General features: G+C 47.0%; 1 protein-coding gene across 24 annotated transcripts in view; it reads right to left on the bottom strand.

Moving 5' to 3' along the window:
• ZNF532 (zinc finger protein 532) overlaps positions 1-19,980 on the bottom strand; it is a 127,752-nt gene extending 107,772 nt beyond the window's left edge. For 4 of the 24 annotated variants that reach the window (XR_004180091.1, XR_004180092.1, XM_031658870.1 and 1 more), the window contains exons 1-2: positions 17,386-18,158; positions 17,192-17,301 (exon numbers count right to left, since the gene is read on the bottom strand). The gene's annotated coding sequence lies outside the window, so the exon portion shown is untranslated. Of the gene's footprint in view, positions 1-17,191; positions 17,302-17,385; positions 18,161-18,242; positions 18,447-19,018; positions 19,233-19,737 lie in introns of those variants that run through there. The other 20 variants (XM_031658862.1, XM_031658868.1, XM_031658866.1 and 17 more) reach the window with 15 other exon arrangements.
• Positions 19,981-21,230: the final 1,250 nt, after the last annotated feature.

Raw genomic sequence — 21,230 nt, 5'->3', positions numbered from 1 at the left:
AAAGTTCTCTTTAGGAACTGGTTTTAGGAAACAGGCATGCATCCTACAGTTATCATGTGAGGGAGGTGCTTCCAGCCCATTTTCCTGACAACTCTAACTCCATGCTTTTCTTGGCAGTACTTCCTCTCCAGACACACCTCTGCATCAACCCAAGATGACTTAAGGAAAGAACAAGTTAACAAATCTCCAAATATGGAGGGAGAGCAAGAATGAAGAAGTATTTCTAAAGAGACTCTGCCTAAAGTTTCATGTCATAGAAATGATTATAAAAAATTTGTTCCCAGCTTCGGCAACATGGTGAAACTCCATCTCTACTAAAAACAGAAAAATCAGCCAGACGTGGCAGCGTGCACCTAATAGTCCCAAGTCACACAGGAGACTTAGGTGGGAGGATCACCTGAGCCCAGGAGGCAGAGGTTGCAGTAAAATGAGATTGCACCACTGTACCCCAGCCTGGGCGACAGAGCAAGACCTTGTCTCGAAAAATAAAAAATAAAAAACCTTGTTTGATGGTTCTAGAAGTATTTCCAAAAGGAAGCTACTTGTATTGTAAAATGCACACAAGTAGGCACAGATATATACTGTAAAGGAAGAACAATTAATAAAAGCAGCACAAGATCTCTTAATGTTTATGGACTTTGAGTAGCCACAGCCACATCAGTCTCCTGAAGCAAGAAATACCTCATGGCTCTTGAGAATAGGAGAAATACTGGTTGACCTAGAAGCAATGGCTTTGAACCTCAAAGATATTTGAGCCTGCCACCAATTAGCTATAAAAATGACACCTATAAACCACAGGACACTGTAGGTGATTAAAAGCATAGGCTTTGTAGTAAGACAAACTGAGGTGAGCTTTGCCTTTTAGAAGTTAGAAAATTCTAACGAAGTGACTTCCATAGGTGATAACAAGATAGATGTCCTCAAAATTTACAATAACCACATGCAATATGATAAATAGCATCCTCAACTTACGTGCCCCTTGCAGATATACAACCCAGCCAGGTCTTTTAAGAAGTAAAACAGGCTCAGTGCAGTGGCTCACGCATGTAATCCCAGCATTTTGGGAGGCCAAGGCAGGATCAACTGAGGTCAGGAGTCCAAGACCAGCCTGTACAACATGGTGAAACCCCGTCATCTCTACTAAAAATACAAAAAAGTTAGCCAGGCATAGTGGCAGGCCCCTGTGATCCCAGCTACCCGGGAGGCTGAGGCAGGAGAATCACTTGAACCCAGGAGGCAGAGGCTGCAGCGAACCACTTGAAGGAGGCAGAGGCTGCAGTGAGCCAAGATCACACCATTGCACTCCAGCCCAGGTGACAGAACGAGACTCTGTCTCAAAAAAAAAAGAAAAACAGATGCAGAACAGATTTTTCCTATCCTCAGTGACCTGAAATTAGACTACTGTGTAACCAAAGACGTTATAGCTCAATTTGAAACTCCAACTGAAGTCAGTAATATCTTAACACTCAAGATTAAAAAGGAGAATTTTTTTAAAATTCTGAGCCCTCTAAATCAAAAGTAGCAAAGCCTAATCCCAGTATTACATCAAGTGCTAAACTATGTGCTTATTAATCTTTTTCAAAATTAACATTGGCCAGATAAACCAGACTTGCATTTTGCCAGATATATACCTCTGAGGGGCCCCAAACACACACACACACACACACACACACACACACACACACGCCTATGAGAGGGCTCAAATATACATCTATGTACCCATAAAATACCCTGAACTTTAGATTTGCACAATTCCACCAGTCATTTGGCCAAATTTCCTACCTTCAGTGTCTCAGTCCAATACATTACTCAGACAACCAGCATTTGCTATGCATTTATGGAGCTAATACTGCAAGCTAGACATACTGTTTTGATGATTTCTGAGTAAACAGAAAACAGAAAAAAGATTCACTTTCCACACTCAAAAGAGCTCATCCACTCTGGCAATTGTATTAAAGAATGGTAAAGGTTGTAGACTTCAGGGTCAGAAAGACCCAGGTACAAATGCCAACTCCAACTTAGCCTTAGCATATCCATTAACCTCTCTCAGCCTCAAGTTCCTCAGGAATAAAGTGGGATGATAAGATGACCCACTTTTCAGCATTGCTCTGAGGCCTAACGACTTAGGTCTCAAAAATGGCTCCAAATAAACAGAGTTTCCTTAGCTGCATTTTACCAAGGTGACCAAGTCACCCGTTAGCTCATCTTCATTGCAACTCTTGCTTTTCATCGTGTCTTAGCAAACAAATGTCTATCGAGTCAGACAGCTATGCTCAGCGGCCTCTGCAAACACTTTCTTCTCCTGCTAACTAAGTGTTCCCGCCATTCCCTCTCTGGATCACCTTTTTGTCCAACTCCGTCCCTCTCTTTTTTCACACTTCCACCAAAACACCTTTTTCAGAACCTCTGTTTGGATCCAATCCTTCCCTTTTTTGTATTCGTCCTGTCCTTGCACCTAGAATCCACATAAGCATGTCAGAAAACAGTGTTAAAAGTTAAGGACACAAATCCAATTTACTTACTGGTAAGTTCTTTTCTCACAATAATGAATTAAGGCAAAGCTACAAACTACACCCCCAAAACAGTACAGTCAAGTAACAACTCTGTGCTCAAGGCTGTAAGGGGAACAGATGAAAGATGGAATGAACTAAGGAAAATCCATCCCTACCACTGAAAAAAGAACCACTGGCCAACAGTGTTGTTTTTATATATGAAAAAGAGTACATGCTATAGACAAAGGCAGCTGCCAACAGCCAGGCGTGGTGGCTCACACCTGTAATCCCAGCGCTTTGGGAGGCCGAGCCAGGTGGATCACAATGTCAGGAGTTCAAGACCAGCCTGGCCAACATCGTGAAACCCTGTCTCTACTAAATATACAAAAAAAACTAGCCGGGTGTGGTGGCAAGCGCCTGTAATCTCAGCTACTTAGGAGGCTGAGGCAGGAGAATCCAGGAGGCAGAGGTTGCAGTGAGCTGAGACTGCGTCACTGCACTCCAGCCTGGGCAACAGAGCGAGACTCCGTCTCAAAAAAATAAAAAAGGCAGCCACCACTTGCATTGCCTTTTTGCCGGCAGCTTGTTACACTTACCTCATAAACATGCATAGCTCATTTCTCATTGACTTTACTCATTTACTTAATTGTTTTGCCAATGTCTGAACAAAGATTTTTTTTCTCACAATGACATTCTCTAGAAAGCATCGCATTTTAAAATGAGGAATGCCTTGGCCAGACACAGGAGACGCTAATGTATCAGATTTGCCTCTATGGCTCCTACTGTAGCAGGCCCGGCTGGGCATGTCTCACAAGCCCACTGGCCACCTTCACGGAAGGTTACTGCTGCCTATTTAGGGTTAAGAACAAGAACGGGCTGGGCGTGGTGGCTCAAGCCTGTAATCCCAGCACTTTGGGAGGCCGAGACGGGCGGATCGCGAGTTCAGGAGATCGAGACCATCCTGGCTAACACGGTGAAACCCCGTCTCTACTAAAATACAAAAAAAATTAGCCGGGCGAGGTGGCGGGCGCCTGTACTCCCAGCTACTCGGGAGGCTGAGGCAGGAGAATGGCGTGAACCCGGGAGGCGGGGCTTGCAGTGAGCTGAGATCCGGCCACTGCACTCCAGCCTGGGCAACAGAGCCAGACTCCGTCTCAAAAAAAAACAAGAACAACCCTTCCCTCCACAGCTGATTAGACCAGGTCCAGTGAGATTTTTGGCCTAGAGAACTGCAAGTAGGACAGAGGACTACAGGTGATGTCCACTAGTATTTCAAATGAGGACATGGAGACGCAGGGGCTGTGGAACAGCATTGTTTGGCCATGTGTATAGGAAAGAAATTCTACTAAGGGGGAAGCAAAAGAGACAACCAAGGGCATGTAGTCCTCAAAAGAATGCGGAGTAAGCTTAGTGCAAGATGACGCTTGAGTTCCTGATGTCAAGTCCTCCTGACAGATGCTAACCCTGGGCCTCAGAATGAGCTGCCTTTCTTACTGCATAGCTTGATCATGTCCTACAAATCATGCAAACTCTCAACAATCTAGTCTTTCAGAGCCTTCTCGTATGAATTTTGCCAGGAAAGGAGCTACTGCCTCTCCCAATGCACACCCCTCACCTCAGCCACCTGGGCCACAGGGCCCTCAGTCACCACTCCATGTGAAGGCTGGGTGAAGTTGGTTCTGCTCCAGGCTGCAGTTATCCAGTGATCACTGGAACTGGTAGCTCATATGGTCTTCATTCATTCACCAACTCACTCACTCATTCCATGGTCCTTTAGAAGGCCTCTCCTGTCAGCACCACGATCACAGATCTCTCGGACTGCCAACTCCTGCCATCCTCCACTTGCACACAGCCATCTGTCCTGCATCTGTATGTGTTCCTGTCCTTGCCTATTTCACTGGACTCGTGCCCATCATCTTTGGCCTTCCGATGTCCTAGGAAGGTCTACCTGCCCAGTGTTTTTGTTTTTTTTGTTTTTTTTTTTGAGATGGAGTCTTGCTGTGTCGCCCAGGCTGGAGTGCAGTGGCTCAATCTTGGCTCACTGCAACTTCTGCCTCCCAGGTTCAGGCGATTCTCCTGACTCAGCCTCCCGAGTAGCTGGGAATACAGGTGCACACCACCACACCTAGCTATTTTTTGTAGTTTTAGTAGAGACTGGGTTTCACCATGTTGGCCAGGCTGGTCTCGAACTCCTGACCTCTATTGATCTGCCCACCTCAGCCTCCCAAAGTGCTGGGATTACAGGCGTGAGCCACCGTGCCCAGCCAACCTGCCCAGTCTCTGACTCGTAACTTACCCTGACTCTTGGCATGCTATGGCAACATTCTGCCCTAGCTACATTCTGAACTCACCTCCTACTGTGACTAACTTCCATAATTACACTTCCTTCCTCTAGGACTGGCCCCACAGCCTTGACCATCCTTAGGACACACCCAGCCTTGTCACTATTCTTCCAAACCCCACTCCACTCCCCTTCCGACAATCTGTGACTCCATAAGGGCCACACTCACAGGCCCAAAGCAGATACTGTCACCATGCCAGGCACAGGATTCTGCATAGCACAGGGAGCTGACAGACTTAGCCAACAATTAATAAATCCAATTCAGTGTGCCAGGTTCATATAACACAGAACTCTCAGTGCCCAGATGTCCAATAAGATCTAAATTTCAACTGGAATGCCTGTGAAATGGCAGACTTTCTTATAGAGAGATGGGGAAGGGAACTGAACTCATGCAACGGACATCGCTTTATTGCTATAGCTGATTTAATCCATGTGCCTTCCCAAAGTAAAATAAACCCACCAAGTAAAATTTTCCAGTCTCTCACATAAGAGTTTAAACACGTAACACAATGAACTCCTTCCTGCAACTCAATCTCCTGTTTGGTCCAGGCCCCAAGGCAACCTTCCCCAGGACAGCTTCACCCAAGGACCCAATGGTGGGTCTCCATCACATGCTGGAGAGGTGATGTGATAGCCATTTTCCAACACTGCTACATGAAGCGGCTCTTCTAACCCCCATTCTAAGGAAAACTCCCAAGTCACCTCTATTCCTCATCAGGCAAGGGGGCAGAAACGGTGGCAGGCTAACCGCCTTCAGTCCGCATCTCTCACTGGATACTGAATCCCTGAACCAAATATGGCACAGTCACTTTTCTTTTCTGCTTTTTTTTTCTTGAGACAAGGTCTCACTCTGTCGCCTAGGCTGGAATGCAATAGTGTGATCCCAGCTCACTGCAGCCTCTAACTCCTGGGTTCAAGTGATCCTCTTGCCTCAGTCTCCTCAGTAGCTAGGACTCAGGTGCACACCACCATAGCCAGCTAATTTTATTTCTTGTAGAGACGGGTCTCACCATGTTGCCCAGGCTGGTCTCAAACTCCTGGCCTCAAGCGATCTTCCCACCTCAGCCTCAGCTTCAGCCTCCCAAAGTGCTGGGATTACAGGCGTGAGCCATTGCACTAGGCCCAAAGTCACTTGTCTGCTGATCTAAGGCCTGACAGTCTTCATGAAGTCGTAACAGGCACCTCTGCCACATCTCCTGGATGTAATCATAATATTAAAATTATCTTCCATCTTATCAGACTACAAGTGTCAAAGGGATCACAATATCAAAGGTGGAGTAATGCAGGAACATAGGAAGAGGAATAAACCCAGGATCCAGTCAGATCTTGAGTACTCAGAAATCAGCATTCATGCCAGAACTGGGCATCTGTGATCAAAAAAACAGTTCTGGCCCCCATGTCTGCTCACTACTGGCACCACATGCCAAGCTAGAGGGTAAGTCCCTGTGGTGTCAAGGAAAGCCTGGAGAATCCGATCACTTTGGAAGCAGAGAGGAAGCAGGTCCAAGACCAAGGGAGGAGCGGAGAGCCTTGCTACTCAGAGCATGACAGGCCATGAACCAGCAGGGTCAACAGCACCAGGAGGCTACTCAGAAATGCAGAGTCTTGGGCTCATCCCAGCCCTACTAAAACATTATCTGTATTTTAATAAGATCCCCAAGTGATTTGTATGCAAACTAAAGTGTGAAAAGTACACTCTAGACAACAAGGGCTCCTGAGAGGTACAGAACACCAGCAGCAAGCCGGAGCTTTTACACAGAAAAGATGCACAAAGTGGTGGAAAACAGAAAAGAACTTCAAAGCTGGCCAGACCCTGGTTCAAATCTAGGGTCGATCACCTACTAGTGGAACATTCTTCAGCTGGTCATTCAAGCTCTGAGTCTCAACAGGGATGTGAAGTATAACCTTACAGGGGATAGTAAGTGTAAGGCATCCAGCACACAGCAAACCTGTGATAAACACTGGTTCCCTTAGCAAACACCAACCCAGCGTGGCTGTGTAGACTTGTGATGGAGACAGGTGAATTAGGAACACCTGAGAGAGAAAAAGGGGCCAAACTAGCACTATCTTTGTCAACAGAAGGACAGACTAAAGTTATCAACAAATGTGAATGCTGCAGGGCACCAGAGAAATTTCATTGCTAAATTTATTTAAACGTCCACCCACTATTCCGAACAGCATTGCCCAAGGGAAGTGTAAGTGAAAGCCACGTATCTAGTTTTACATTTTCTAGCGGTCATATTTTAAAAAGAGGAAAAAAAGGACCGGGCAGAGTGGCTCATGCCCATAATCCCAACACTTTGGGAGGCCGAGTGGGAAAGATCACTAGAGTCTAGAAGTTTGAGACCAGCCTGGGCAACACAGCACGACACTCATCACTAGGAAAAAAAATTTTAATTTTTTGAAAAGGAGAAAAAAAGAGGGGAAGAAGGTGAAATAGCCAAAATGTTATGAATTCAACGTGTAATCAATATAAAAAACTAACAAGATATTTTGTCTTTTTCCATTATGTCTTCAAAACCTGATATGTATCTTATATTTACAACTTATTTCAACTAGGATTTGCCGTATTTCAAGCACTTAGTAGTCATATGTGGCCAGTGCTACCATACCACTGAACAGGGTAGTTCCAGAAATAATATAATTATCCATAGATCCTTCTACACTCACCCTTCTATCACCCCCAAATCCCAGTGTGCAGAATGTAAGTATCTAGGCATTGTCAAACAAACGTGGGAAGCGAAGTGCCGGGGGAAAGGGTCAGAATATAGGCTTTTGCTAACCTGGCATATTTTCACAATCAAGTTTTGTTTTGAACTTTGGTCAACGCAAATTGCACCCACAGGCTACGAACCTAAAGTACAGCCACTCAATGGAAAATTTTTCCAGGAGCAAAAAAAAGTTCAAGTACTAGATTATAAATACAAAATTCAAGCCGGGCGCCGTGGCTCACACCTGTAATCCCAGCATTTTGGGAGGTCGAGGAGGGTGGATTGCCTGAGGTCAGGAGTTCAAGACCAGCCTGACCAACATGGTGAAATCCCATCTCTACTAAAAACACAAAAATCAGTTGGGCATGGTGGTGGGCGCCTGTAATCCCAGCTACTCAGGAGGCTGAGATAGGAGAATCGCTTGAACCTGGAAAGCAGGGGTTGCAGTGAGCCAAGATCGTGCCATTGCACTCCAGCCTGGGCAACAAGAGCGAAACTCTGTCTCAAAAAAATATATAAAATAAAACATAAATAAATACAAAATTCAGACAAGATTCTCCAACCACAAATGAAAGTAGATCCAAGCAGGAACAAATACACTACCCTTGTGCCTACATTTCACCCACTTTTAACCTGATATAGGGCAGCTGTAACTGAAGACCTAGAGACAAGGAGGGAGACACACAGTCTGTTTTCATGGTGAAAAACAAATTTACTTGCCAAGGAGGTAAGGCAGGACAGGAGATAACACCCTCCAAGAAAGAAAAAAAAAGTGCTGAAACTAAGGCTACTCTCCCAAAACAGAGACCAAAGACCACAAAACAACAGCTAAGATTGTAGGAAGGACTTACCACATATATTCTGCTAAACACTTTATATGCATTTAATCCTCCTAACAACCCACCCTCAGGAAGCGTTATGGTTTAGAATTTACGTAACCTGTTCAAGGTCCCGCAGCTAGTAAGTGGCAAAACACAGGTTTATATCATTGACATTTAGGCAATCAGGTTTTTATCACTGAGAGCTAGGCAAAGGCAAATGAAAATCTCCATGGCCTGGCCGGGCGCAGAGGCTCATGCCTGTAATCCCAGCACTTTGGGAGGCCAAAGTGGGTGGATCACCTGAGGTGGGGAGTTCGAGACCAGCCTGGCCAACATGGAGAAACCCCATCTCTACTAAAAATGCAAAATTAGCCAGGCGTGGTGTCCGGTGCCTGTAATCCCAGCTACTCAGGAGCTGAGGCAGGAGAGTCGCTTGAACCCGGGAGATGGAGGTTGCAGTGAGCCAAGATCACACCACTGCACTGCAGGCTGGGTGACAAGGGTGAGACTCCGTCTCAAAAAAAAAAAAAAGAAAAAAAAGAAAATCTCAATGGCCTTTATCACCCAGATTTCACCAGAACACAAAGCAAAATTAGTTTTCAAATTACCTCTCCCATTCTTGCTAGGTTAAATCAGCAAAACCAGCCAGGTGGCGGCTCACGAACCTGTCATCCCAGCGCTTTAGGAGGCTGAGGTGGGTGGATCACCTGAAGTCAGGAGATCGAGACATGGTGTTACCCCATCTCTACTAAAATTACAAAAAATTAGCCAGGCATGGTGGCAGGCACCTGTAATCCCAGCTACTATCAGGAGGCTGAAGCAGGAGAACTGCTTGAACCCAGGAAGCAGAGGTTACAGTGAGCTGAGATTGCGCCATTGTACTCCAGCATGGGCGACAGAGCAAGATTTCATCTCAGAAAAAAAAAAATCAGCAAAACCATTAAAGACCAGCTTCTCAACAAGTACCTGGGTAAAGCTTAATCAACTCGTGTTTTCAGGTTCACATAAAGATTATAAATAGAAGGTGGATTAAATACCATCAAAACAAAAGATAGCTGGGCACAGTGACTCACGCCTCTGATTCCAGCACTTTGGGAGGTTAAGGAAGGCAGATAACTTGAGCCCCGGTGTTTGAGACCAGCCTGGGCAACATAGAGAGATCTCGTCTCTACAAAAAATGAACAAAATTAGCCAGGCGTGGTGGCACATGCCTGTAATCCCAGCTACTCAGGAGGCTGAGGCAGGAGAATCGCTTGAACCCGGGAGGCAGAGGTTGCAGTGAACCGAGATCACGCCACTGCACTCCAGCCTGGGTGACAGAGCAAAACTCGGTCTCAAAAAAAAAAAAAACAAAGATAAATTTTGGAAGGCGGAGAGAAGGTAATGATGAACTCTGTCTTGGGCTAGGACTATAGTGCTGGGTTCCAGTTCTAAACCTGCTATTGGCTACCTGATAGCCCCATCCTCCAACGTCAGCTCCCTGTAGAAAATGAGGTAACTACAAATGTGTGAAGTACTTCTAGCTATGGGGTCCTTTACAACAGAGGGCTTTGAATTTTCCAACCTTATTAGGTTTTTCAATGATGTAATTCTTACTATTCAAATCCCTAGAAAGAATTTCTTCCTCACAAAAGAAAAATGATAAAATCAATACCCATTACTAGCCCCGGGAGTCAGCCTTGGGGAAAGGAGGAGTTTGTGTCCCAAAATGCAAAGGCTGATGGTAAGAAAACAGTTCAAGAACCACAACACCCTGATTTTATCTTTAGGTCTCCATGGATCACTCAAGATGTCTAAAAGCTCTAATTATGTAAAGCTGTAATAATAACTGACTGAAAACAGAAGAATACAAAATCTGCATTTGGGGCCCCTGAAGACCATCCTTAAAGAGTGATCCTTCGTAAGGAATATGTGAGACAGCTAAAAAAGCCGCTCTGTGTCTAAAAATTACTTATTTCAGTCTCCAGATTTAAACAGAATTTGCTCTCCCTCATTATAAAACAGCCAGAATTTAGAACTTCCTGCCGTAGAAGATGATTCAAAGAATTCTTTAAACTGTGTTTATTTATTGTTGGAACAAAAGATTCTTCTCGGCACCACTTTCAATTTGCTTTGATTTTCTCAGCCTTTTCAAATACATAAAACAAATACATCTTTCTAGCCCTTCTCCCTTCTAATCTGTATCCTCACCCCAGTACCCAATAAAATAAGTCTTTTCAACATGCTATTTCTAGAGCTGTCTCTGGTGCAAATACAGATGCTCTGCTCTCTGTGCTGACTACAATCAGGAAAATCTGGCTAAATACAAATGCCTTGAATGTATCTCAAACTTCTCCACTGCATATTCTCACTCTGGCAGTCATCAGCTATCACCTCCAACGTGAACGGCGTCATTGTCTTCGCCGTTTAGCACCTGCTGTGCCCTCTCTGGGCACCTCCTGGCCTCCACACCCTGAAATAGCTTCCATGCTCACCCCTCAGTCCACCAACTGTGCTCCCCCAAGGCAGAACAGCACAGTGAGAAGGAGCATGTTTCAAATCCTGTTTCCACTTCCACTTACGAGCTGGGAGGGTCTCTGTCTGTTTCCCCACTGGTACCACAGGGATAAGCATGTACAGCTCCTCTCATCATTTCGGAATCAAATATATGAGGTAACATAACAGTTGGTGCAGTGGTGCATGCCTGTGCCAAGTGCCAAGTGCCAGCTACTTGACTACTTGGGAGGCCGAGGCAGGAGGATCCCTTGAGCCCAGGAGCTCAAGTCCAGCTAGTTTGAGTTCAATCTGGGCAACATAGCAGGACGCCATCTCTAAGAAAAGGTTTAAAAATCAAAAAAAAAAAAAAAAAAAAGGGGGTAACAGACATAAAGTGCCATCACCTCCTGCAGCATCTGTAGGTTTTAGCTACTGGTATCATTTTCTACCTTCCTGGGAATCTTCTGCCCTCCAACTTGCTAAAGCATACGTTCTAAGTTCTTCAGCCACCCTTGCCGCTTCTTTTATGGTTTTTACTACATAAGCCATTTTCTTAGGGGACCCAAACCCAGCCCCTTTTAAAACACCTTTCTTCTATCCCCTCTGCTGTATGCTCATTACTACCAATCTTGACCTCCAGCCCAAGCAACCCTCCTAAATTCCAGGCTCACAGAGCCAGAGGCAACTGGAGCCCAAAACTGAACTCACTGTATCAAGTCCCTCCACCTCCACTCTTCCAAATCTATTCTGCCTTCGGAATTTGCTATCTCAAAGACAGGAACACCCAGTCTCCAAGCAGTCCCCAGACAGCCATCTGAGAGGCAGCCTTACTCCTCCAATGAGGGACTACCTGGCCCCCTGAAGCAGCCCCCACCTACCACTCCATCCCCACAAACAACACCTGGGATGAAAGGCCCTCATCCTTTCTCTCCTGGATTGCTGGTTCCCTCTTTGGTCTCCCTACCTCCAGCCTGTACAGCCTCTATTCCATCCTCCATGGGGCTGCCACAGGACCTTTGTAACGAAAGGTCTGTCTTTCCTGCCTATACAGAAGTCCACCCTCAAGGGACTGCACCAAAAGGCCTCATCAGGTGGCCCTCAACTGCCTTCCAGCTCCATCCTCTGGCACGCCCACACCCCACTCAAAGCACCAAGCTCTCCCCAGGCCTTTCCACGTGTGCTGCATGGACTTACATGCTCTCCCAGGCTCTGCCTGCCTCACATATTCCTACTAGTCTTTCACAGCTCCTCTGTGCACGCTTGGCATGAGATGGCCTATTCACATTCCTATCATAGCTTCTGGGGGCTCCTTCCACTAGATTTTTCTCCCTGGGGCCCTTTTCCCTCTGCACTCCCTGTGCTTAGCACAATGCTCAGTGCTTAAACACTCAGTAAGCGTCTGTTAAATGGCAAGGCAATCCCCAGGTTAACATCATGTCCCACTTCTTGGGCTCCCCTCCTTCCTCTGTACCACCATTACCTTTGTCTGTTCTTCCCACTCTTGAAAGCTATTTTATCCTTAAAAAAAAAAAAAAAAAAAAAAAAAACTTGGGCTGGGCACAGTGGCTCACGCCTGTAATCCCAGTACTTTGGGAGGCTGAGGCGAGCAGATCACAAGGTCAGGCGTTCGAGACCAGCCTAACCAACATGGTGAAACCCTGTCTCTACTAAAATTACAAAAAATTAGCCGGGCATGGTGGCGATCACCTGTAATCCCAGCTACTCAGGAGGCTGAGGCAGGAGAATCGCTTGAACCTGGGAGACAGAGGTTGCAGTGAGCCGAGATCACGCCACTGAACTCCAGCCTGGGCAATAAAGCAAGATTCCATCTCACAAACGAAAAAAGAAAAAAACCCAAATCTTGGCCGGACGCGGTGGCTCAAGCCTGTAATCCCAGCACTTTGGGAGGCCGAGATGGGCGGATCACGAGGTCAGGAGATCGAGACCATCCTGGCTAACACAGTGAAACCCCGTCTCTACTAAGAAATACAAAAAATAGCCAGGCGAGGTGGCGGGCGCCTGTAGTCCCAGCTACTCGGGAGGCTGAGGCCGGAGAATGGCGTGAACCCGGGAGGCGGAGCTTGCAGTGAGCTGAGATCCGGCCACTGCACTCCAGCCTGGGCTACAGAGCGAGACTCCGTCTTAAAAAAAAAAAAAAAAAAACCCAAATCTTCCAAACAAATCTTCAAAAATCTCCCCTCTTCACTGCTTTCACTGAATATTGATTAAACATTTTCGGTTCCTAAAAACACATAAAAGCTGAAAAACTTCAAATATTAATAATAAAATGACAACAATACTTTGGCAGTCCATAAATCAAATTATAATTCAGAAGTTGTTTACACACAACTAAGATTTCAACAAAGATCTGTGGTATCACTTTCCAAAATTTCAATTCTATTATTGTTTTGTGTTTTATTGAACCTGAACGTAAAAATTAGATTGCCAAATGTTTCCGAAGAGATTAAAAATAATTGCTGCAGGAAATAAAGAATATTTTACCACTTGCAGTTTTTTGTTTCCACTTTTGGCTAACTCTGATTAGGGTTATAAAGCATGTCATCCCATTAGAGAGTGTTCTATTATCGTGATCATCTCTCGTGTGTCTTCAGACAATGTTCACTATGATCTCTTTCTCCGGGAGTCTTAACTGCAGCTGTCAAGGCTAGATCTTTTTTGTGAGTTACAATGAGTTGAATTTCCTTTCATTGAAACTTCTAACTCTTACGTATGTACCATATGATCCCAGCCATCCCAATTCTAAGAACAGTCACACAATACAAACCAATGTTTTGGTCAACAATGGCCCACGTACACACAGCGATCCCGTAAGATTATAATACCGTATTTTTCCCGTACCCTTTATATGTTTAGATTGGTCAGAAACACAAAACAGTTACCATTGTGTTAAAATTGCCTACAGTATGCAGTACAGTAACATGCTGTATAGGTTTACAACGTAAGAGCAATGGGCTATACCATATAGCCTAGGTATACAGTAGGCTATAGTAGGCTACACCATCTAGGTTTGTGTAAGTACATTCTATGATGTTTGCACAATGACAAAACTGTCTAATGATACATTTCTCAGAATGTACCCCCCTGCATTAATCGACACGTGACTGCATTTAGCAAAAAAAGAAATAAAAACTTATGTTCACACGAAAACCTGTTCACACAAATGTTTACAGCAACTTTACTCACAATTACCAAAAACTGGAAAGAACCCTAATGTCCTTCACCCAGCAAATGAATACACTGTGGTACATCCATACAGCAGAATACTACTCAGCAATGACAAAGAACCAAGTATCGAAACACAGAGTGATACGGATGAATCTGAAACGCATCTTGCTATCTATCTGACATTCTGGGAAAGCCCAAGCTCTAGGAAGAGAGAACCATGTCCCCATAGTGGGACAGTGGATGCCAGGGGTAGGAGAGGCTGACTACAGAGGGGTGGCAAGAGGAAATGCTCTGGTGTGATTGGCCTGTTCTGCTTTGCCTGTGGTGGTGGATAAGTGACTCTATACATATGCCAAAACCCACAAAACTGTACACCACAGAGTAAATTTTACTGTACACAAATTTAAAAATTTTTTAAGTTAATTATTTAACCATGACTTGGTTAAAGATCAGCCCTAAAATAAAATGAACACAAAGGTGTGTGTTTCCATAATGTTTATCAAGTCAGTAGTTCTTGTTCCGATGGTCCTGGGATTAGGAGTCGATGATGGGGAATGAAGGAGTCAGTTCCCTCGTACTGGCAACCTCTGCTCCAGGTGTGAACAGCCAGTTGGCGTTCTACCAAAGATACAGTAAAGGTTGTTCAAAACCAACTGGAGAGCAACTGTATTGCACAGCAAAGTCCAAGAGAACATTTCAAGATCAGAAATAAATGGGAGATGGGACAACACAAACCCTAAAATTCTAACTCCTAGTCAAAGGCATCGGAAGATTCCACTGCCAAGTTGGCAACCTCCTTCCTAGACCTTCCTTCAAATGAGTCAAGGTGGGTGGGGGCAGGGAATCGCTAAGAGAAAAGAGCAGAAAAGAGAATGTGTGTGCTCCTGAACCAGGTTGCGCTGAGAGTTCCAAACGCCCTGGCTCCAATGTTCTTTAACATGGAAAAAATGACTCTGAATAGGCAAAGGATAAAAACAAGAAGGGTTCAACACCCAGTTACACTTTATTTCCAGTGTGCCCTCCTCAGCCAAACCCACACATTCCTGCTCCGGAGGGGATGGACCGTAGGTCATCCTTAGAGCCTCCTGCTACAGGCACTGCTGAGCAGGGGCTGGGCTCTGGGCTCCACAGTGACAGGAACTGCAGGCACCGGGTCCCCCCTGGCTCTCCCAGGAAGGAACATGTCCTAGCTCATCCCGCACACTCACATCCACATTCCCCAGCCCAGAAGACTCTCCCCATCCGGGGAGGCCTGGGCCTGCTACATTGTTATACCTCAGCATGAGATCAACACCTGAGACAAGCTCCAATCCAAGATGAGCTCATGACTCCCGCCCCAGAGAACCAGCTCTCCAACCCTCAGCAGCATTTACAGCTGGAAAGACTGGTCTAAATGCAAAAACAAATGCTATCTTCAGGAGACTTCAAGGGGGAGGGAGAGGAACAAAGCTAAAAACCACCAAGACAGAAAACCAGAACATTCCATGACATGCAATGCTCTATGAAGAGGTTTTTTTTAAAACATATTCGCAGTGTATAGCCGTGGCAAGGGGTTAGCTGTCAAAGTTAAATAAAAATCACTGACTCTCAAAAGACAAGAATGAAGGACTAAATGATAAAACAGCTTATTGTATTAAGCTAATTAAGGTTTATCATATTAGCCATCTGAGTTTTAGTTGCCATCAGAAACGCAGGAGCAGCACACCACGCAGCGTGGATTCGGATCTGCTTCGCAAGCATATTCCTGCCATGCTCATCCACAGAACCTCTGGCAGTCAGAAATGATGGAGAATTGAAAACCAATTTTAGCACAGTGATTTGTAAAGAATTTTGTTCCATCATGTAAGCTATTTACTGGTATATCCGTCCGAGATTACATTTATCTCTATTAAATACTCCATAAAGTATCCTGAGCTAACTATGCACTCTTGTTTCCCTTTTGCCAGTTTTATCACACAGTGGATGTTCTGTAGCCAAATGAAAAACAGTTTAACAATAAAACCCTTGCATACTTGACGTCCTTCACTGCAGATATCCTGCCCACCAACTGCCAGCACACAACTTAACCAATTCCAAGATCCTCGGCATTGCTGAAAAGCCCCTATTCTGCTGAACACGGAGAGGAACAAAATGCCCACTTCGAAGTAGGGGAAAATTTTATTTTCAATCATGTCTTCTATGGGCTCCTCTTGACTGTACTTTTACCCAAAACCAACAGAAAGGCAGGACCAGTTCTATCCGTTGTTGAGATCACACTGGATCCCATTCTGGAGCTGCTGGTTTCCTGTTTGGGGAAGTTGCACTTCTTTTCACAAGGAACCCAAGGCAAAATGTTGAGTGTTCCCCTGTAAGCCCCCTCAGCCTTTGTTCTTCACTTTGCTAGTCTCCTTACTCCTTCCTTCTCTCCTCTCCACTCCAACCTCTGGTTTTGGAGGGTGCATTAAAATCCCTGCTCAAACCTAACTGCGATCTTTAAAGGCATCAGACATTTTCTACCACCCATTCCAGTACAGCTTTGAGTTAACAGGCATCTTTTCACAGATGAAGCCAGACTACCCGGCTCCTCCTGGTATTGCATTAGTATTCCACATTAAACATATGCCACAAAGAATCCAATGGCGAACTCACCGTCAACAGCCCCCAAAATCAATAAAAGACATTCCACCACTTGACTCGGAGTGAAAAACCTTTCAGGTTAACACAAGAGAGCAAGGTAAAAGAAAGGTGATGAATGAACAAAAGGCAAATCTACCTTCAGACTCCTCAAATCCTAAAAAGGTGGCTAGGCTGCCTCGATTTGGTGAAGCCCTTCCTTTTCTTATAATCATCGGGAAAATGCCACATGTGTACTGCTTTCGTCTTATGCAAAACAGCACATTCTCCACAAGGCCCTGACGCCTACCATTCTCCACACTCGCTTCCTTCCAGGCCTGACTCTCCCAATTGCCCAGACACAGGCGATTTAATGAAGGCATTCAGATTTCGCCTTGATCGCAATACCATCATAAAGTCACTCTAATCCCATTAAACTGGGATAACATTAAGAGCATTTCTTCTCCACTCCGAACCCAATTTTATCTCCTGGGTAGCAATCCACGGTCCGTCTGTGTCTAAATGGATCTGCAAATAAATATTTAAATTCATGCTCAAAACAGCATATCTCACCTTGTGAACCTTGACCTTTTGGAAAGACTTTAGACCAATGTTCAGTTACTGTCACACGGCTGCATTCTCAGCAAATAGGAAAGGGTTAAAAGCAGCCCCAGTCAACAGGCCTACAAGGAAAAAAAAGACAGCATGTATGGCTAACAGCATCACTGGAATGCATTTATGCTCATTTCCTAGAACAATATTGTTACCTTTTGGCCTTCATAATAGTCAGAAGCATCCCCAACACCCTTTAGTAGCTTCTAAAAGAAAAAGCACAAAACAGAACATACCCTGCAAGAGAAAAAAAGCATGCAAAGTAGCATTCTCCAGCAACAAACAAACTACCATTACAAACCCCTCAGTTCACTTTGGTTTTGTTTTGTTAAAAACACCAAGAAAGAGAGAGAGAGACTGCATCAACCAAGTGTCCCCACCCTAGCAAGGCACATTTTTTTTCTCTAATAAGGGTCATAAATCTCAGCTCCTTGTCCATCCCTTAAGCAAAAGAAAAAGGCAGGAAAAGCCCAAGTAATCTCAGACCCTGCAAACCTGCACCTTTTTTTCCATCTTCTCTACCCAGAATCTTTTAGGGCTCCATTAGTCACGTACCAGTGCTGTGTGGTGTCTAAGTGTGCATTCACATACTGTGTAGGGATGGTACCTTCCTGCAAGCTCCTCTGCTTTTGGCTGCCATGAAGGGAGGAAGCTGCTATCCTACTGTAGTAGCTCAGTGACTGCATTGTGTTCAGGAGCTGATCTGCCTCAAACCAGTTTCAGCCGGTTCTGGTCACCCTACATAAAAAAGCTATGGCAACCCTCGCTGAGTTGCCAACAAGTCCCTGAAAATCATCAGCACAGGGGGGATCTCGCTGGGGGTTGCTCTTCCCTCTTAGGTCTTCCTGAGGAGGGGAAGGTCATCGTGTGTCCCCCCACCCCACGAGCACACAGCCTTGGAAATGCTCACCTCGCAAGCACCCCAGAGCCCCTCAGGGCCCATCCCCCCTCCCCTCCACCCCACAGCCCACCGCAGACACTGTTTCCCCCTCCTTCTCCTTCCCCCACTTACCTCCCACAACCTGGCTCAGATCTTTGTGTACGTGTGTGTCAGTGTGTGCTCTCTGTGTTGGTGGCTGACAAAGAGCCCCCAAGAAAGCGAGCTATGTGTGTCTGCTCACACGGGATGCGTCGGCTGCAGAGCCGGCCTGGCCTCCTAGCACAGTGGTGCTGGCTTGTTGACCAGGCTCCTCTCTGCTGTCACCCCCACCCCACCCAGCCCCCTCCTCCCTTCCGTCCCTCTCCTCTCCCAGCCCTGTCACCACCACCAGCAGCCCCCCAGTCTCCTCCTCCTCCTCCTCCAACCTTCTCTTCTTTCAAGCACCTGGGGGGAGAAGTCCAAATCCCTTCACCTCGGGGGAAGAAAACTGGGGCTGTCTGGGGAGGGGGCGGGGGGCGAAGGCAGGGCCAGTGGGAGAGGGGGCACGGAGGCCTCTGGAAACGCATCTGTGCCCGGCCGGCGCCGGCGGGGGGAGTAGGAGAGCCGCGCTCACGTGGCCCCCCTCTCGGAACCTGCGGGGCCTAGCCCGGGCGGCTCCTCCTCGGCCCCCCAAGCCAGCTGGCGGGGCGCGAAGGCCGGCTGTCCCCAAGGCCAGGGTGGGACAGGCCACTGCGGGCAGGCCCAGGGGCCTGAGCCTCACGCGCTCACCCCGCCGCAGGAGTGGGCACGAGGGGCCGCGCCCCGCCTCTGCCAGGCGCCCACCCGCGCCCCTGCGTCCGGCTGCCCTGCGCCCCTCGCTCGCCCCGGCCGCCCCCCGCCGCCCCGCACCCCCAGAGGCGCACACCCACCCCCTTCCCGGGGTTGGCCTCGCGGCGTCAAGCCAGCGCCCGCCGCAGCTCGACACTTTGTTCAGCGCGGCGCCGCCGGCGGCTGCTGCTGTGGCTGCTGCTGCTGTCGTCGGAGCGGCGGCGGCGGCGGCGGCGGCGGCTTCCATGTTACGGGCGTGTCACTGGCGTTCCTGCCGCGGTTAACCAGGTGCGTGGCGGAGCGGCCCCGCCGCCACTGCCGCCTCCGGCCCTCGGCCGCCGCCGCCGCTGGCCTCGCTGTGCCTGGCTCGGCCCGGGCGCTCCCCGGCACCGCGCTCTGTACCGCGCGGCGGCGGCGGCGGCCGGCCCGCCACGCCGGGGCCTAGCGGCCGGGTGCGGGCCCGGGCGGCGGCGGCGGCGGCTCGGCCCGGGCGGCGAGCGAACAAAAGGGAGCGCGGGCGAGGGGGAGGGGGCGGCCGGTGGGGGAAGGGAGGCTCCTGGAGCCGGGCGGCGGCAGCGCGAAGCCCCGCGGCCGGCGGGCGCCGACGCCCGGCCGCTGCGGAGCCCGGAATCCGGCGGCGGCGAGAAGGCGCCCCGCGGACCTGCCAAGTCTCGCCCATAAGGGGCCGCCGGCTCGCGGCTTCGCCCCGGAGCGGAGCGGGGTGGTGGGGCTGGTGAGGGGGCGCAGGGAGGGCTGCTTTTTTCCAACGACATTGCGGGCTCTCACCCAGTCCTTTCCGTGGCCCCAAGCCGCGACTTACTCGAGTGGAAGGAAGCAAGGCCTCGCCAAAGATGGTTGAAAAGACCGTGAGCCTCTACCCAGGATCTTGAAGCCAAGGTGGTGTTTTGTTCTCCTCGTAATGGTGGCAAATAAGTAAGAAGAGAGCACGCTATCTTCAGACAAATTAAATCTGAAATTCTCCCTGGAGGTGGAAGAAGGGGCTCTCCTCTGGTTAGTTAGTGGTTTGGAGCCCTTTTCCCCTTCAACTGAGCCACAAAAGAATGGAAGACACCCCCTGGGGTGGGGAGAAAGCCCTGGTGTAAAAGACACACGTTTGCTTTCAGAGAAAAAGCCACTGGGGCCAGATTGAAACATGGCATGTTCAGTTCATGTAGGTTTTTTTTTTTCCCCCCTTAATGGGGGAATGATATTGAGTAAACAAGATGTAATAGCTAGGTCTTTAAATTCTAGAAGGGAGACGGTGTACAAATGTAACAAGCACATATTGTACATACAGCAGGTGGTCATAGCCTACGGAACACAAAAAGATACATATGTAAGCCTGCTAAAGGTCACGGAGGTGTATAATCGTGACCCATGCAAGGGCGAGAGGCGATAGATTTCCATTCCAGATGAGGTATGCTGTTCTCCCAGCCCCGTGTCCTGGTTCCTTTATTGTTCACAGACGTGCACTCCATTGAAAGGTTTTTAAAACCAGACAGAAACCCCCAAGTCAAGCTAATGGTGCTGACACTAGAAATAGGACAAAATGGAAGGATCTGAAAAAATGTCACCATAACCTCTTAAAAAGGTTCACTCCTGTTTGATCGGAATCTGAAAACACAAAACAACACTCAAGTAGCAGTGATGACTCCAAGCATAAGAAGCATTTCTGTTTCATTTTAAATTGGATTGATTGGTTAGTATTTGCGAAGTGTGCTGAAGTTTAAAAAATCTCAGTATACCTCTCTACTGCGTTAACTTCCATTGAGGACGCCATTGTTCTCTGTGATGGGAGCACTGTATGATGTAAATTGCAAGTAGCATTTTTGCTATTTAAGACTTTTCATGTAAATGACCCGAATTATTGTCTCACAGAAGAGTCGTTGGTCTTTAATTTCAAACAGCAAATTGTTTGGAATTGCACATAAATTGGAATACATATTTGCATATTTACACACGTTTAAAAAGACCTATGTAATCTGCAAATTTTGCCAGTCACAGCATCCCATTTATCAGCATTACAAGATGATGAAATTGAAACCCTTGTCTTCTTTTGGCCTGAAAACGGTGCCAGTACTCTGTGGGTTGGGTTTCAACTTTACCTGGGCTTGATTTCATTTGAAAGGGAGCCCTTTTTCTTCTCCCAAAGATGGGCCTTTATTAATATGCATGTAAAAACCATATGTGCATTGAAGAGTACACTAGGACCTGCTAATTTGAAATCTTGACATGCTACACAGTTTACAATATATGGAATTTAATAATGTGCATACCATGATAAATTCTAGGTTTCATGGATTTGGGATATTT

The sequence above is a fragment of the Papio anubis genome, chromosome 19, assembly GCF_008728515.1.
Source record: "Papio anubis isolate 15944 chromosome 19, Panubis1.0, whole genome shotgun sequence".
Classification (NCBI taxonomy): Eukaryota; Metazoa; Chordata; class Mammalia; order Primates; family Cercopithecidae; genus Papio; species Papio anubis.
Note: the sequence above shows the minus strand (reverse complement) of the source record. Positions and strands in the feature narration are given on the sequence as shown.